We start from the raw sequence: 15,211 nt of genomic DNA, 5'->3' as shown, positions 1-15,211 counted from the left end.
TGATTTTGTGTTTATTTTTCCCATTATATTTACAATGTCAATCCACAAATTTTGATGATGTGCTGACCCAATACAGACCTTTTATTGCAGAAAGAAACATTTTAAAATATTTTCTTGACACTCCCCATTCCATCCCCGTCACCTCCTCTTACTGAGAGTGTAATTCTCTAGTCATCATCAAATAGTTTTCCCTATTCATGCTGCTAATTAATTTTTGTTCTCTTGCCCAGATCACACTAATTTTCATTCCACGAGACTCCTGTGCATAAAGTTTTAAAACCATACTTCCCAGCACAGACATAAGTAAAACCAATGATGCAGTTTTCAAGAACTGGCTCATTAAATTTCTACCATAATGAGCCCATGTCATCACAATTAAGTTGTATACAGTAATTTTGTCTTGCACAATTTACTTTGATCTAAATGAAAATGTTCAAAGGTGATATTCAACATGTGCCTGAACCAATCTTTTGCACTTCAATTTAAAATTCTTTGTCAGTTCAGTCGGCAGGGCCCTTTCTTCAGGAATGTCCCTCATCCTCAACTTATTTCAGGCACGAGGTGTCTGCAAGTGCAGCAGTTTTCTCAGCATTACTTCCTTCTTATGAAAGATGAAGAGGATGTGCAAATATTGCTAATAACGTTGAAAGGAATAAGATTTGCTACATGAATGCAGTGCCATCCGTTTCTACGCGTTCGAGCATCGCAAGTACAGTGGTCTGAGACTTGGCTGGAAGCTAGCAACTTCAACCAGAACTGCCAATATAAGCTAGTTTTGTTTCATCGTTCTCTCACACTTGTAAGAAACAATCAATCAATTCTGCAAACTATTTTCATTTTGAATCAGAGAAATCCGGTTTTCATCGTCATCCACTCTGGAGAGCAATTCCTTAAAACTGTATCTGGATTTAAAGAATTCCACTCCGTGATATTTGTCAATTTCAGTTTCTATATTTGTATCATTTTCCCGTTAGCACTCAGCACTGCCAGAAATAAAAGGAAGCTTTTATTCTACATTAAGATTCCTCCAATGATGGATAACTCTTTGATCTGAATGTTTACACACCAATACTCAGTATTTATTAATAGTTAGTGCTTTATGTCCCTATCAGTAAATTAGTGTGTGCATTATCCTTATACCCTATCCAATGTCATGTGGGGCAGTTCCAAAAGCTGGTATCCAGAGCTATGATTTGCAACTGCTGTACTGATAATTATTTCATGACCAGAATAATACACAAGAAGTTTTTTTTATCATTTCAGCTCACTGAACTAAATATTTCATGTGTGTATTTTTTCTACCGTTCCCACACTTGGCACAATTGTGCATATGGTTGTAAAGCAGGCAAAAAAAAGTGCAAAACCACCAGAGTGCCATCTGATCAATAATAATGCATGCTGGCAAATTTGAATCAGTGGAATCAGTACTGAGCATTTCATTCTGCTAGTTGAAAAAAAAAAATCAAGGATCAACTGAGACTCTGGTTAATTGACATTCAAACACATATTATTGTGCCCAATTCCCAAATAAAGAGATAGTTGTGGAAAATACACTGCCGGTAATCAATATTGTCTTAAGAGTGAGGCTAGGTCTCCAACACCTCCCACAGGAAATAAATTGTACACATTATCAAGAGACTATTCCCCATCAAAAAAAAATTCAGCCATGATCACAATGAATGGCGGTGCTGGCTCGAAGGGCCGAATGGTCTCCTCCTGCACCTATTTTCTATGTTTCTATCCCATTGTGCAAGAATTACACTTGTGTGCTCAAGTTCTTTCTAACTGACACTGCTGCTCCACACGTCCACCAATTCCTTAGGATCCAAAATCTACCGATCTCGGCCTCAAACGTAATTTACAACCATCCTCAGCCACCCAGGATGGAGAATTCAATGTCTTACAGCCGGTTGATTAAGCAATTTCTCAACTCAGTTCTTAGTGACCAAATCTTATCATGCAGAATTTTAAATACTATTTTCCAATCTTATATAATAGCATCAGCAATACCATGCATATTGTCCCCGTTCACAAGATCAACAATTAACCTGCCACAGAGGGTAGTTGAGGCCAGTTCATTGGCTATATTTAAGAGGGAGTTAGATGTGGCCCTTGTGGCTAAGGGGATCAGAGGGTATGGAGAGAAGGCAGGTACGGGATACTGAGTTGGATGATCAGCCATGATCATATTGAATGGCGGTGTAGGCTCGAAGGGCCGAATGGCCTACTCCTGCACCTAATTTCTATGTTTCTATGTTATAATATGCCATGTAATTCATTTGTATTTTTTATATGTAACTGAAACCAGTGCACTTAATAATCTCAAAAGTCACTAAACATTGTTGGCTTATCCCGACACCGATACATTTTAGAATTTAAATCATTCATTTAGTCTTTTTGCCAAATTTCATACACGAGTTGTGACTGGAGAAGGGGAGGATGAGTGAGGGAATTAAAGGTTGAGAAATAATAAACAAAAAATAACACAACTTTATGGATAAAACATTGAACAAAGTATTGTGGAACAAATGTACTGAGATGGGATCCGAGCCACCCATCTCTCAAGTGGCGGAAACAAATCTTAAAGCAGAACATATAGGTTTTGCAAATGTAATTTCTCATCATTTCAATGTATGGTGCTTTAGATAGCAAAGGGAGGAGATAGTGATCGACTTCAGGAAACAAAGTGGTACACATACCTCAGTTTGCATTGATAGCACAGAAGTAGAGAAGGTTGAAAACTTCAAATTCCGAGGAGCAAATATCACCGACGACTTCTCCTGGACCACCCATGTTGAAGCAATGACTAAGAAAATACACCAATGCCTCGACTTCCTTAGAAGGCTTAGGAGGTTCAGCATGTCTCCCACAACTTCACCAACTTCAAAATGTGTTATAGCAAACATGTTATCAGGATGCATCATAGCTTGGTTTGGGAACAGCTCCATCCAAGACTGCAAGAAATTGCAGCGAATTGTGGACGCAGCCCAGACCATCACACAAACCAACACCTCCCTTCCATTGACTCCATTTATACCTCACGCTGCCTCGGCAAGGCCAGCAGCATAATCAAGGACGAGTCGCACCCTCTCCCATCGGGCAAAAGGTATGAAAGTGTGAATGCGCTCACCTCCAGATTCAGCGACAGTTTCTTCCCAGCTGTTATCAGGCAAAACTAGATTGTTATCTACCACAATCAGAGAGCAGTCCTGAACTACCATCTACATCAGTGGAGACTCTCGGACTATCTTTGAACGAACTTTATTGATTTTACCTTGCACTAAACGTTATTCCCTTATGTATCTGTACACTGTGAATGGCTCGATTGTAATCATGCATTGTCTTTCTGTGACTGGAACAAAAGCTTTTCATTGTACCTTGGTACATGTGACAATAAAGTAAAACCAAACAAATCTTTAATTCTTGTATTGAATTAGGCAGAGATGAGGAAACAAATATCAGAAATAATTGCATTTTCCTGTAATGTGCAGAGTTTTTGGACAGTGAATGTTCACAATCACCATGATGTATTGTGCAATTATTCACAAAATCCCTTTGATTTTTTTTTAAATTGGTATCGTGCCTGTCTTAGAATCGAGTTGTTTATCCTCTCAGAGGTTAACAGATTGAAGGCAACAACCTCTTTGATTTATTGCACACCACAGAATATTGTAAACTTCTACCTCTTGAACATTAAGTTAATACAGGTTCCTTCAGTCTTTTCTCGTGCTTCTGAAATAATTTCCCCAACTGAAAATTATTTTTCTTATTTTTACCCAGCTTTAAAAATGGAACACAACCTTTACAGCAATGTTTTTATGCTCAACTTTCTGCCATGAGAATGGAATTAAAGGTCATGTATTTAAAATAATCTTACGAACCATTGCAGTAATCATCATTTCAGTGACTGTTGCAGACAATCTCAAGAGTACACTCCAGGCTATATTATAAGCACAAAAGCAACATCATAGTCTTGAAAAAAAAAATCATATTCTATGGTAATAGTGAAAGTTTTCAAATTTAATTTGTCATAAACCATTACAACCAAATCTTCCTTCTCCAGCACAAACTTAACAATGTATTTAGTTTGACCGGCACTTATCATGAAAGCAGTCGGGCAGAGGGAAAATCAAAGAGAATTCATAGGGACAGCTGTTCTAAATGGCTGCCTTTAATAATGAAACAGCAGGAATACATCAAAGTGAAGTAGGTTAGTTGCTATTGAAATTATGCAATTATTTTGCATTTTAGTAGCATTGTTAAAGCTTCATCACTTTATGTTTCTTGAAATCTAATGACATTTATAATTTTAAAGACAAATGTTACAGGATCCATTTATTAGCAAAATGGGAAATAGTAAGAAGTCTTCTCTAATTTGTATTCTGAGATATTGAATATATTTGTGATCTGACCATTAAATTGTGGTTATATTTGAGAAAATGCATTTGACACCAGACATTTCATACCATCAGTAATAATTGTTTTTTTCCTCCTGTGCCTGACAGGTTACCTGTGGATCAAACCCATGTTACTTGTGGAACAATTAGGATACTACACCCTGCGCAAAAGGTTTCATTTCAGCTGCATTTCACTCTTGACCCCAATCCAGCATCACTAGAATGATAGCTGATTTGAACTTTGTCCTAACTACACTGTTCATGGTGTACCACATAGGCTCAAAGTTACAGGGAAAGGCAAGAACACATTGGGAACTAGGTTTCAACCCACAACACCAACAGTGATTCCTTTTGTTATTTTATGATCCACACATCAACATGGTATTAATAAACAGTGTCCAATATTTAACTAGAACACTGATGCAACAAGTAGTTTACAATAGCTATAAGAAATTTAATGGGGAAATATTAACTAATTTGTTTTTTTTTGTCATTTCCAAGCACTTTTTTTGTCAATTTGAACTGTAACTGTAAATATAGCATTGTTTCACACCATTTAAAGATTGTCATCATTAGGATATTAGATGGGACATGAACCAGATTTATGATTACTTAAATTGAAAGACAATAAACTTCATTTGTTTAGATTGCAACCACTTCTGGCCATCTGGCATAATTGTATTGGATGCGTCCAACAACTCAATGGCTGAATAAGACATTGATGTATCCCATATCTGGAGGCCTTTTTATATTTAAGATGGCACGTTGGGTTGGGAGCCTGGCAAGTCAATTCTAAATGAATGTTGAGGAATAGGCGAGTTGACTGTTTAATTTGCTTTTTATTTGTCTAACTGAGAAATACATGGATTCTTATTTGGGGGTTGAATGTGTACAGCATATAAGGGGATCAGATGACTAATTCACTTAGGAGCCAGTATAGCCAGAAGAGATGGGAGTGATTAAAAAAATTGTACACAAAGGAAATGTGTGGATTTTCCTAAAACCCATACCGATTCATATATTTCACAGACTGAGTTGGTTTACATTTGCGTTCATGTCACAGGAATGCTGTAATTGATATTCCACTGATGTACAAATGAACAGGGCAGGAAATTACAGTAACTCATACACACAAGTACATATACACACGCCTTCATTGCATTATTAAATAGAATAACACGCAGAATGACCAGAAAGGATAATATTCTCTTGGCCTGTGAAGCTGGCCTCAATAAGTCAACAATAGAAATTCATTCAAATTTGCAATGTGCTACATTTGATGCAATTCAAGTTGTCCAAGTTTCACATGGATAGGACAGGTTTAGAGGGATATGGGCCAAATAAACACAGGTAGGACTAGTGTAGCTGGGTCATGTTATCTGGTGTGGGTAAGTTGAGACGAAGGACCCGTTTGCACACTGTACGACTCTGACTCTACTCTCAATGCCCCTTGCTTTCAATAAGTTCACAAATTTTGTAAACCACAGCAATTCTATTTTTGTATCCTCCCCTTATTCTGTTGATGTCATTATCAAAATCAGCAAGAAATTTAATACAAATTCCTGCTGATGAACATCCAAATCCATTTGGATGATGACTGGTCAGCAGCCAATTATTCAAAAATTTGTGTTTCAAGCAAGGGAATTTTAACAAAATCTGAAGTGGTAAATCAAATCTAGTTCCTATTGAGTGGATTGATGCCTCTCATCACACGGTCAGTTAAATTATTCCCACCTTTAAACAAAGTCTCCGACTCCATTCCACAACTGAAACTATTCAATTGTGACATTCAAAAGGTACATAAAGGTACAAGGACAGGCACATAAATAGGAAAGGTTTAGAAGGAAATGGGACAAATGCGGGCAGATGGGACTAGCGTAAGAGACAGTTAAATTTAGCTCGAAGGGCTAACGGAATCAAGGGATATGGGGAAAAAGCAGGAACGGGGTACTGATTTTGGATGATATCTGTGCTGAATGACTATGAATGAATGAATGAATGAATGAATGAATGAATGAATGAATGAAAACTTTATTGTCATTCAGATATACACCTAGACACAGTGCACCTTGAACGAAATTTCGTTGCATTTGACTCTCCAATCAGGTAAATAGTAAAAGTAAAAGTGCTAGGTGCGTCCATAAAAATGCCTCATGTGCATGGTTCTGTAAAATAAATATATATAAAAAGTTTTTAAAAAGTGTCGATATTTAAAAAGTTCTAGCCTCGGTTTTGTTGATTGTTCAGTAATCTTATGGCCTGGGGGATGAAGCTGTTGCAGAACCTGGTTGTCCCGCTCTTCATGCTGCGGTACCTCCTCCCAGAGTTAAGCAGTATAAACAGTCCGAATTGTGGGTGTGTGGGGGCTCTGGTAATGCCCTTAGCTCTAATCAGACAGCGCTTGTACCCCATGTCCTATGATTTCATTAAAGGATTGATAAGAGACAGCTTATGACTATATCCCACCAAATGCTAGTGGCAAGATTGTTTTTAGCAAGGGAAAAATAATCTCTACACTGAAAATGAATCAATCCACAAACAAGGTGGATATATTTTTTTTTAAATGCAATGGTGAAAATCTAAAATATGAACAGAAAATGCTCAAAATACTCAGCACAGAAGAGGTGAAATATTAATTATGTTTCTCTTCCGAATTATGCTGAGTATTACCAGTATTTTCCGTTTTTATTGCAGTTTATACACTTTGGTTATCATATGTGCGCGCATGATCACAGACAAAAGGGAAGAATACAAGAGGAAATATTTTTTGAAAACATACAAATCAAGTTTATTTACCAAAAAACACACATCAAAACTTCACAAAATCCACAATACCACCAAAAAGATTGAAGGATATTAAACTTACAGAGGTACGCTATTGGCATGAAATTGTCAACTACTTACAGGAGTACCACTATTTTTTTTAAATATAACAAATGCAAACAGCTGAGCACTAAATGGAAAATTAAAAACCTCAAATTGAACACTTCTGAAAGTTTTTCTGCTTGCTTGGGTACTTGTATTAATAGAAAACATGGACCCGCTTTGTACAATAGATCACCCTAGCATTTCCTTGAAGCAGGAGCAGATTTTCATTTTTTAAGGCGACCATTTGAGTTTTAAAATGAATGCTAGGTTATTTTATATCTTGCTCATTTCTGAATAGTTCTTACCTTACCTTGTGCCACAAAATATTCCTCACTTTCATCCCCATAGCCCCTGCCCCTCAACAGGATATTTCCATATATGATAGAACGATACGACAGAACATTATTTATCCCAGGAGGGAAATTGTTCAATTCTAGGAGGGAAGGGAAATTCAGGAGGGAATTTCTAACATATGAAGAAAATACAAGTACAAAAGCACTGTCACTGTAATACTCAAATAATTCTGTGCTAAACCCCAACAGTAAAGCACAATTTAATATTACTGGCAACTTAAATGAAAATTTTATTTATCAGATTGCAAACTCAATGTGAAAAGTGTTAAAAATTGTTCAATACTGTTGGCTTATCTTTGCCTTCAAATTCTTCTTCTGTTGAATCAGATAAATGCTACTGAAAAATCTAACTGTTGCAAAATAGTTCATCAGTTATGCAATTATTGGAGTGTTTTCAAACCCAATTAAACTATGAGGTTGTAAAATTGTTTCACTTTCACTATGCCATTGAGATAATATCACATGCATGCTTTGGATTTGATTGCCCCCCAAAAAAACCTAACATTTACGAACTGAATATCACCTGAAGGCATGTTTATAATGTGTAGTTTTAAGCCACAAGAAGCCCATAACTTGGGCATTGTCCACCCTGCTACTGAATTAAAATACTGAGTTAACTTACTGAATTTAGATTATTCTAGTCTTGTGTGTATTTATACATTTCCATTTCATGTGCAATACCTATAGACAGCAACTGATGGTCGTATTACCTTATATATTAGCAAATTTCAAACGATTTGGCACCAAACCTCCAAAATTTTGTAAATAGTAAAAATCACAAACACTCCCATCCAATGCCCAATCCAGAAAAGTAATTGGTAAAAAAAGGCAAATCGAGTAAACCCCCAACTTGTATTTTAAATATTTCTAAATACATTTATAAACCTGTATCTTATACATGTCAATAAAATTTCTACAGCTTTTCAAATGATTTCTCTAGAGAATTACATCAAACATAAACAGAAAAACTAGTTATTTAGAATAAACATTGACTTATTATTTCAGCATAAAGCATATATCATATATGCAGTTGAGCAATATAATCCGTTAATTGAAACATTTAATATAATGGCACAAACTTCACTTGGCTAACCAGAAGGTCAAATTTAAATTGATAGAATTAACGTGCATTTTACCATATATTAACATAATTCTTTTATGAGTACATTACAATTGCTACAACAGCTGTTTCAGTATTGTCCCAGTTCCAGTTTCCTCTTGCTCTCAGGACAATACCAAGAAAAACATTTTTGGCCACACTACAAAAACCACAATGGCCTCAAAATGTTATTAAGAAAGTTTGGCATCAATTGCCAAATATTATCAGAGAATTATTAGCAATTGAACCAAAAAATGTTACAGTTAATACTTCAATGTCATGTATATATTTTAGTGAATATAGGTATAGGTACCGGATGGAATGGGAATTACTGAAAGAACAACATAGGATGTAGGAGCTAATTCCTCATTTGCAGAAATATATACTTTTCCATTTCAGGATAGGAAAACAAATTGAATTCAGGTCATTTAGATCCTTCCTTCAAAGAGGCTCACATACTAACCAGAATCAAATTACTGTGTTCAACCCGAAACGTTGCCCATTTCCTTCGCTCCATAGATGCTACCTCGCCCGCTGAGTTTCTCCAGCATTTTTGTCTACCTACTGTTAAATACAGCTTCATTTGAGGAGCAAAAGATGAGTTCAAATCAAGAGTGCTTTTGCAATCATATTTGGATGCATTGGTGCTATAATGGAGAATTACCAAATTTGGAATACATTTAGCAACAAGCACTTTTAAACCAGAATCTGTTTGACTGCATTAACTGAAACATTATTATGAATAAATGTGCACTACATTCATAACACATATAAATAGTTTTAATGTAAACATTTCAATTATTGATTAAATTATTTATTTCCATCTGCAGTCAAATAAAAACCGGTGAAAATAATGTTGCATCTTCCATTTCCACACTCAACATGATTACTCATCTACCTCGCCTCTTTCACTTCTCAGCTCATGATACTAAGAACAGACTAATGTTATAAAACGTGCCTCATTTCATGACTAAATATCTTCTTAAAGGCAAAGAGTAATTTTTAACAGAAAGTGTGATGTGACAATTTAAAAAGGATGGGATTTTTAAAACATCATGGAAAAAAAAGAAACGAAACAAACTCAACAGATTCCTTAATCTGTCAAGAAATGTTTGAATGAAGTGATTATTTTTACATGAAAGTACATTTTGCATTTGAGTTTGCCTTAAAGCCACATTTCAAAATCTTCCTTTGTTTACTGAATATCTTGCACATTAAATATATCATAACTAGAAAATAAAATCAATGAAACAAAATGATAGTTACAGCTACTGATAGAATAAATAAAATGATGTACGTGGAATTAAGATCTACTGCTGGAGGATAAATGCGATAAGAATGTGTTTATTCAAAAAAAATCATGCGCACATGAATAGAATGTAGCACGAGAACAGAAATGATCATCTGATTCTAGCTCATGCAACAAATCCTCACAATCAAAAGCTTAAGTTGCCCTTGCGTTTTGTTTTTCTTAGACGTGGCGAAAGGAACATGACTGTGATCACCTGACTTACTCATAACCAAACTAATCAAAATGTCTTCACTTTGCTAGTGTTAGCAGCTAATTCGTAAACAAACCTTCCTCATAAGTTTGATTAGAGCTTGGTTGGTATTTGTTAAATCTCAACTAAATTGCTCAGGGATTTCACCCCCCTGAATCTCAAAAGACAATGTGATCTCATTATGCATTATTTCCATACTATACAAAGATATGTAAATTAAGATGCATGTGGTATACATTTGGAGACTCTCAAATCAAGGTATTGCCCATAATACGATATTCCAATATACCAATAGTGAGCACTCACAAGCATTCATGCTGGATATTAAAGTTCCAACAATGCATTCAACAAGATGTAATCCAGAAACAGGATTACATCAAATGAACCCTGTGTCAATTGGGGAAAATAATTACCTTCACTGACGTAGTATAAGTTATAGGTAATTTTACTTGTATTGCATTTCCAGATTTAAACCGTACCCTTATACTAAAATAAAACCTTTAAAAAACGTTGTCTGACACCTTCATTCTCCTTTTAAATTTGATTCCACAGCGATGAACAATGAAATTCAAAGGTTTTAAATTGGTTTCACACCAAACCTCAGCTGTTTTTTGACTAATGAACACCTGTTATATAGCTGTGTAACCTTTGATCTTATCCAACAAAAAGAGAAGATTTATTAATGTTATGTTGTGAGAATGGCATAGTATGGGTCTGTTTGCACACTGTATCACTATGACTAATAGTAAATTGGTATAATTATCATACCGGTAATTATACTATTATCATTTAAGTTTAAACCAAATTTAAATTGCCTGTTTTTAAGGCAGAAATTTAAAATTCTTGGCACATTAACATCCGTTGTTTGAATTTGATGTACCAATATTAGGAAACGGTCTGAAGAAGGGTTTCGGCCCGAAACGTCGCCTATTTCCTTCGCTCCATAGATGCTGCTGCACCTGCTGAGTTTCCCCAGCAATTTTGTGTACCTTAGGAAACGGTCACTTCAGTTGTTGTTTCTATAAATCTAGCCATTTAATTAAGTATTTGCTTCTCCACTATGCCATATGGCAGCTAACACTGCTATTCTGCTGCTATTCTGTAATTACCTGATTTTTACCTCTTGGAATAATAATGTTAAATTGTTAACTTTATGTTGGAATAATAATGTTGAATTGTTATCCTTTCACATTACTTCCAGATCTAGGGATGACAATATGCAAAATGAATAATTTAGTGTGAGTCAGTGTGCGAGTGTGTACATACATTATACTTTAGCAGTATATTGTCATTCTAATACATAAAAATGCCATTCCAACATATGAATATAATTTTTTTCATCTATATCTCCAAACCAGGCTATTTTGATATACACTAATTGGCTACTTTCAGCTGGAATGACTGAGGGTGCACTGCAACTGAGCTCAACATTCCCAAAGACAAGTTGGAAGAACCAAAGAGAAAGGTCGAACACCTTTTTAAATACAACCAGCTGCAATGGATGTGCGAATTGATGTGGGGGCTAGATCAGGCTCAATTCCAAATGTCCTTCACTTGCTCAATTCCCTTCCAAATTAAGAAAGTTCTTTGCATGACAATAGGCAGAGGTGCCAATACATGACCTGATTATAGTCTCAGAAATGAAAATAAATTGTTACAATGACCATTACTCATTGACTTTGGTGGAGGGTGGGTGGGACATGAACATTATTTCTTACGTGTAGGAACAAACTGCAGATGCTGGTTTATACCAAAGATAGACACATTGTGCTGGAGTAATTCGGCGGGTTAAGCAGCATCCCTGGAGAAAAAGGATGGGTGACTTTACATCAGTTTGAAGGTAGATGTTGGGGGTGGAGGGAAAATGGAGGTATGAAAAGGCCAGAACAAATCAGGGCCGCAACAGATGACTAAGGAAGGGTGGAGCCCATAATGGCCTAATGTTGGCTGAGAAAGAGGGGATACAGGGATGCGAACAGTGGAACTGGTAGGACAACTAGGGTGGGGGAGGAGGGAGGGGAAGGGAGGAAATGCAGGTATCACTTGAAATTACAGAAATCAACGTTCATAGCGCTGGGTTGTAAGCTGCCCAAGCGAAATATGAGGTGCTGTTCCTCCAATTTGCATGTGGCCTCATACAATTTGGAGAAAAAGAACCTCATATTTCGCTTGGGCAGCTTACAACCCAGCGGTATGAACGTTGAATTCTCTAAATTCGAGTAACCCCTGCATTCTCTGTCTCTTCCCACTCCCCCTCCCCCGCCTTTCCCCCATCTTAGTCGTCCTACCAGTTCCACTGTTTGCTCTCGTTAATACCTCTTCCCCAGCCGACAATGGGCCATTATGGGCTCCTGGTACCTCATGCTGCCTGACCCGCAGAGTTACTCCAGCATTTTGTGTCGAACATTATTTGTTAAATGTTAAATAGAAAATACATTGCATTAGTAAGTGTTTAAGAAACAACAGCAGATGATGGAAAAATCGAAGGTAGACAAAAATGCTGGAGAAACTCAGCGGGTGAGGCAGGATCTATGGAGAGAAGGAATAGGCGACGTTTCGGGTCGAGACTCTTCTTCAGACTGATGTCGGGGTGTGGGGGGGCGGGAAAAAGAAAGGAAGAGGTGGAGACAGTAGGCTTGTGGGAGAGCTAGGAAGGAGAGAGAATGCAAGGACTACCTGAAGTTAGAGAAGTCAATGTTCATACCTTTGGGGTGTAAACTATCTAAGCAAAATATGAGGTGCTGTTCCTTCAATTTGCACTGGGCCTCACTCTGGCAATGGCGGATGCCCAGGACAGAAAGGTCGGATTCGGAATGGGAGTTGTAGTGCTGAGCCACCGTGAGAACAGGTTGGTTATTGCAAACTGAGTGGAGGTGTTGAGCGAAGCGATCGCCAAGCCTGCGCTTGGTCTCACCGATGTAAAGAAGTTGACAACTGGAACAGCGGATGCAGTAGATGAGGTTGGAGGAGGTGCAGGTGAACCTCTGCCTCACCTAATAAGACTGCTTGGGTCCTTGGTTGGAATCGAGGGGGGAGGTAAAGCGACAAGTGTAGCATTTCCTGTGGTGCAAGGGAAAGTAGCAGGGGAGGGGGTGGTTTGGGTGGGAAGGGACGAATTGACCAGGGAGTTACGGAGGGAACATCTGGCACTCAAATTCACCTGATCCATTTCCGACATTTCCCTACCGTTTCTAGACCTCACCATCTCCATCGCAGGTAACAGACAACTGACTGACACCCTGCTTCCTGTAAGGACTCTATCCCCTACTCCCAATTCCTCCGTCTACACCGCATCTGCACCCAGAATTAGGTGTTTAGACCAGGGCATCGGAGATGTACTCATTCTTTAGGGAACGTGGGTTCCCCTCTTCTATTATAGATGAGGCCTCCTCTATATCTCATGGCTCCGCTCTCACTCCCCATCCCCCTACTCGTAACCAGGACAGAGTCCCCCTTGTCCACATCTTCCGCCCTACCAGCCGTCGCATACAACATATAATCCTCCGACATTTTCGCCATCTCCCACGGGATCCCACCACTGGCCACATCTCCTCCCCTTTCTGCAGAGACCCTTCCTCCGTAACTCCCTGGTCGATTCGTGCCTTCCCACCCAAACCACCTCCTCCCCTGGTACTTTCCCTTGCAACCGCAGGAAATGCTACACTTGTGACTTTACCTCCTCCCTCGACTCCATCCAAGGACCCAAGCAGACTTTCCAGGCGAGGTAGAGGTTCATCTGCACCTCCTCCAACCTCATCTACTGCATCCGCTGTTCTAGGTGTCAACTTCTCTACATCGGTGATACCAAGCACAGGCTTGGCGATCGCTTTGCCCAACACCGCCTCTCAGTTCACAATAACCAACCTGATCTCACGGTGGCTCAGCACTTCAACTCCCCCTCCCATTTCAAATCTGACCTTTCTGTCCTTGGTCTCCTCCATGACCAGAGTGAGGCCCAATCCAAATTGGAGGAACAGCACCTCATATTTTGCTTGGATAGTTTACAACCCAGCGGTATGAACATTGGCTTCTCCAATTTTAGGTAGTCCTTGCTTTCTCCCTCCCCTCCCCAGCTCTCCCACAAGCCTACTGGCTCCGCTTCTTCCTTTCTTTTTCCCGCCCCCCCCCGACATCAGTCTGAAGAAGGGTCTCGACCCGAAACATCGCCTATACCTTCTCTCCATAGATGCTGCCTCACCTGCTGAGTTTCTCCAGAATTTTTGTCTACCTTGCATCAGAAGTAGTACCCAGTCCTGTAGGTAACAAGTATCAAAGTGCAAAGATATTGATGAAAACAATTAATATGCAATTAATGCAAAAAAACATAATGCTTTAAAGAATCAAATTATAGAATCATCTTCCTTATGTAATTTCATTCTTAACAATATTAAAACCTACATACAAATACATTTATATGCTTCCCTTTGGATACGTTAAACATACAAATTATGACAATACATGGAGAAATATCAGAAAGATTAAATTCACTATCCCTTGTGACAACCATAAAATGTCTTTCAAAGTGATAGTTACATATTTTCACTAATTTGTCAACACTGAAAAAAAAACTTTTACTGCAATATTATTTACAAATATCCAAGATGAGGAAAAAAGATGAATTAGATATTACATTTGCGGTGGAATATACCTTTTAATCGGGTTGTGGAACTGAATGCCCAACCACTTGTTATATCAGGAAAGCCTCAAAACAATAAAATCATGTTGGTCCCTTACTCTCGGAAAAGTTTCTATAATGAAAATATGAAGGTATATACTTTCCTTTCGTTAGTCACATTTTTTCCTCAATTCTGATTTTCCCTTCCTTTCTGGCACTTGATTCTACATGAAGGTCCCAAAATTCTGTTCCTTTCATTCAAAAATCCCAGGGAAGGAATACTCGGGTGATGTAGAGGTGACAGGTGTTTGCTTAAAGCTTCATTCAACAGATTTGGCTTGGAATTGGATTTCAAAGTTGGGCAATATTTGGATATG

General features: G+C 37.9%; 1 protein-coding gene and 1 long non-coding RNA gene across 6 annotated transcripts in view; both read right to left on the bottom strand.

The window, feature by feature from the left end:
• agbl5 (AGBL carboxypeptidase 5) overlaps nucleotides 1-15,211 on the bottom strand; it is an 80,122-nt gene that overhangs the window by 19,828 nt on the left and 45,083 nt on the right. The window lies entirely within an intron of this gene.
• On the bottom strand, nucleotides 759-12,194 carry LOC116973417. Its single transcript, XR_004412054.1, has 3 exons — nucleotides 11,219-12,194; nucleotides 4,836-4,840; nucleotides 759-769 (listed from the first exon to the last, which is right to left on the bottom strand). It is a non-coding gene; the product is annotated as an uncharacterized LOC116973417 (long non-coding RNA).

The sequence above is a fragment of the Amblyraja radiata genome, chromosome 5 (genome assembly GCF_010909765.2).
Source record: "Amblyraja radiata isolate CabotCenter1 chromosome 5, sAmbRad1.1.pri, whole genome shotgun sequence".
In the NCBI taxonomy this organism is placed as follows: domain Eukaryota; kingdom Metazoa; phylum Chordata; class Chondrichthyes; order Rajiformes; family Rajidae; genus Amblyraja; species Amblyraja radiata.
This window is presented reverse-complemented; position numbering and strand designations above follow the sequence as displayed.